General features: G+C 43.8%; 1 non-coding gene across 1 annotated transcript; it reads left to right on the forward strand.

The window, feature by feature from the left end:
* Positions 1-427: 427 nt before the first annotated feature.
* LOC130032204 (U7 small nuclear RNA) lies at positions 428-489 on the forward strand. Its single transcript, XR_008793759.1, has one exon. It is a non-coding gene; the product is annotated as a U7 small nuclear RNA (small nuclear RNA).
* The last annotated feature ends 3441 nt before the right edge of the window (positions 490-3930 follow it).

The raw sequence follows: 3930 nt of genomic DNA on the forward strand, positions 1-3930 counted from the left end.
TTATTTATTCATTTGTTTTGTTTTGTTTTGTTTTGTTTATTTTAGGGTTATACCTGGTGTTGCTTGGGTCATTCCCAGTAGTGACTGGAGGACCTTGTGGTATGTCGGGCCTCTGAGGACAGTTGCCATCTTAATTCCTCTTAAGAGTTCTTCCTCTTTAATCAATGTCATTGTTGTTCAATGCAAAGTCTCATCCCTCCAGCCTAGTCCCTCAGGAAGACAATACGCTTCTATTTTCCCTGCTCAGTTGGGGTTTTAATACTCCCTCCCAAATCCTCACTCTCAGAATTTTCAGTTCATTTTTCACTTCTGCTCTGGTAGCATAATTTCTAAGACCCTTCTACCAAATCTATCCATTCTAAACAATCAGGAATCTTTAAGAGCTGTAATAAACACCAAAGCAGAGTGCTGTAAGCATTGGTACAATAAGTGTTACAGCTCTTTTAGAATTTGTCTAGCAGGTTTTACGGTTGCTATTAGAAAGCTTCCCTTCCCCCAAATAAAGCCCCCCAAACCACCAACAACAAAGAAACATGGAACAACATCCGTTCAAAGCCAGAGAAAGTGCGCGAGTACACTGACCTGGGTTTGATACCCAGTAACCACATATGATCCCTTGAGTACCACCAGGAGTGATCCCTGACCTCAGAGCCAGGAGTAAGCCCTGAGCACCACTGGAGGTGGCCCCCCAAATAAACAAAAAAGCCCAAAAATCTATATTGGTGTGCATGTATGTGTGTGTGTGTGTGTGTGTGTACCCAATATAAAGCCAACTCCAGAAGTGCAATGAAATTCTCTAAATCAAATCACTTTTCCTTCCTTCCTTCCTTCCTTCCTTCCTTCCTTCCTTCCTTCCTCCCTCCCTCCCTCCCTCCCTCCCTCCCTCCTCCCTCCTCCCTCCCTCCCTCTCTCCCTCCCTCTCTCCCTCCCTCCCTCCTTCCTTCCTTCCTTCCTTCCTTCCTTCCTTCCTTCCTTCCTTCCTTCCTTCCTTCCTTCCTTCCTTCCTCCTTCCCTCCCTCCCTTCCTCCCTCCCTGATTTTCTTTCTTTCTTTCTTTCTTTCTTTCTTTCTTTCTTTCTTTCTTTCTTTCTCTCTCTCTCTCTCTCCCTCCCTCCCTCCCTCCCTCCCTTCCTTCCTTTCTCTCTTTCTCTCTTTCTTTCTCTTTCTTTCTCTCTCCTTCTTTCTTTCTCTCTCACCTTTTCTTTTTTCATTCTTTCTTTACGATGCTCAGGGATTACTCCTGGCTCTGCACTCAGAAATTACTACTGGTGGTGCTTGGTCGACCATATGAGATGTAAGGGATCAAGCCTGGCTCAGCTGTGTGCAAGAAGTACCAGCCGCTCACCTTTATTTCCGTCTGGGTTGGATTAATGGTATAGGAGGTAGGGCACTTGTTTGAAAGCGGTGGACCTGAGTTTCATCCTCAACATTCCATATAGTTCCTAGAGCATTGCTAGAAGCAATTCCTGAGTCCAGAACCATGAGATCTGAGCATATGCTCAGGCCTTCCTGAGCATGGCTGAGTGTGACATTCCATTACTTTTATTTCTTATTAACTTAGAAAAATTATTCAAGAAATATTCACCTATGAAAATATCTTGGTGGATTAAACAAAAAAAACCAGATTAGTGATTGCTTAGAACTTGGGGAGGGATATAGAACATAGGGAACAATAGCTAAATGGATGTGACAATGTAAAATTTATTCTGCTTGCACATATCTGTGTATACAAAGGCGCTTTGAATTTTATTCTTTAAATGAGTGGATTGCATATGTTAATCACAATGAAGCTACCTTTGAAGTATAAAAAAGAAACAATTTTTACTCATCAGAAGATATAGTGGGCTGGAGCGATAGCACAACAGGTAGGGCATTTGCCTTGCACACAGCCAACATGGCTGACCCGAGTTCGATTCCTCCGCCCCTCTCGGAGAGCCCAACAAGCTACCGAGAGTATCTTGCCCGCACGGCAGACCTGGCAAGCTCCCCGTGGATACACCAAACACAGTAACAACAAGTCTCACGATGGAGACAATACTGGGCCCGCTAGAGCAAATCGATGAATACCGGGAGGACAGTGGACAGTGAACAGAAGATATAAAAATATTGACTGTACAATGTATCTTTTAAACTATGATTTGCGATAATAGTACAATATTTGAGGCTAAATTGTTTTTAAATGGAATTTATAAACAATTTCTTTCTCTTCTATTTCATTCTTTGCATTTGGGAATGCCAAAGATTTCCATGCGTTGATTTTGTAGCTTGCTGAGCACTATACAAGCTTATTGACATTTGCATTCCTATTTATTGTGGCACCCATTCACAATAGCCAAAATCTGGAAAAAAACCCCAAGCATCCAAAAATAGACGACTTGGTTAATAAACTGTGGTATATATCACTGTATCACTGTCATCCCGTTGTTCATTGATTTTCTCTAGCAGGCACCAGTAAGGTTTCCATTTGTCCTAGCCCTGAGATTTTAGCAAATGACACATTGGAGGCTTTTTCAGGGTCAGGGGAATGAGACCCTCATTGTTACTGGGTTTTGGCATATCGAATACACCATGGGGAGTTTGCCAGACTCTGCTGTGCAGGTCGCATACTCTCAGTAGGTTCCAGGTTCTCCGAAAGTGAGAACTAGACAATAAGAAATCGCACAGCCGCAAATGTGGCTGCTCGGGAGCTTGGTTTTATAGTCTCTGGTTCTTGGCCGTTGATGGGATTACACAGTGCTGGGGGCAGTTGTGGGTGTAACGCCTAGCTACTGGAAGATGGAGGATTTGGGTGGAGGAGGCCAAGTCCTGATCCGAGCAGCCTTGCAGATCTCAGCTCTGGTTCCTGCTCACCTGGGTTCTTCTGCTGGTTTCTTCTTGCGTGAGGCTTGTCTGAGTGTGTGGAGAGTGGAGCGTGTGGAGAGTGGAGAGTGGTCTTAAGCATCGCTGTGGCTGGGTCTCCTCCACCCAGGTTCCCGGTCTTCCAGTAGCTAGGCTTACACTCTCCAACTGCCCCCAGCACTGTGTAATCCTATCAACGTTTAAGACCCAGAGGCTATAAAACCAAGCTCCTGAAAAAGAACAATGTGTGGCTGTCCTCACCAGGGCCCCTTGGAGGGGGCGGGTTGAATTTCCCTCCCCACTCCAGCAGCTGAAGACCTCCAGAAGCAGTCACAGCCAGGCATAAGACCATTCTCTACATGCTTGGATGAGCCTCACGCATGAAGGAACCGGCAGCGGGAGCTGGGGCTGAGTAGCATGTATACATAATGAAATACTATACAGCTATAAGAAAAGATTAAATCACACAGTTTGCCACTGTGTGGATGAAACAGGAGGATTTCATGTTGAGTGAAATTAACCAGAAGAAAAAGAACAGATACAGAGTGATCTCTCTCAAATGTGGGGTTTAAGAACATAGTAAGGGAATAATTAATGGCCAAATAGCTACAGAATCTGAGACTGTTCTGCAGATCTGAGTTTACCAGAGTAGGAAGACAGGTGGGGAAATGAAGTGGAAGTTAAAGGGAGCCCTGAGACAACGTGGAGGGAAACAGATACTCTGATGGGGTGTGTGGTGTTGGAATATTGTGTGCATGAAGCACTTTCACTGACAATATTGTAAATCACAGTAACTAATTTTTTTAAAAAAATTGAAATGATAAAAAAGTTATCCTAATTTAAACCCTTTTGGTATTATAGATTTTTAATTTTTTTATTTGGGGGCCACACTCAGCAATGCTCAGGGGTTCCAGCAATGCTCAGGGGTTATTTCTGGCTCTGCACTCAGGAATTTCTCCAATAGTGCTTGGGGGACCATATGGACCATATGGGATGCTGCTAATTGAACCAGTTTGACTGCATTCAAGGCAAAAACCTTCTCTCTGCACTATCTCTCCAGTCCACTATTTTTTATTTATTTGATTAATGTTTA

This window comes from Sorex fumeus, unplaced genomic scaffold (assembly GCF_029834395.1).
Source record: "Sorex fumeus unplaced genomic scaffold, SorFum_2.1 ptg000047l, whole genome shotgun sequence".
NCBI lineage: Eukaryota > Metazoa > Chordata > Mammalia > Eulipotyphla > Soricidae > Sorex > Sorex fumeus.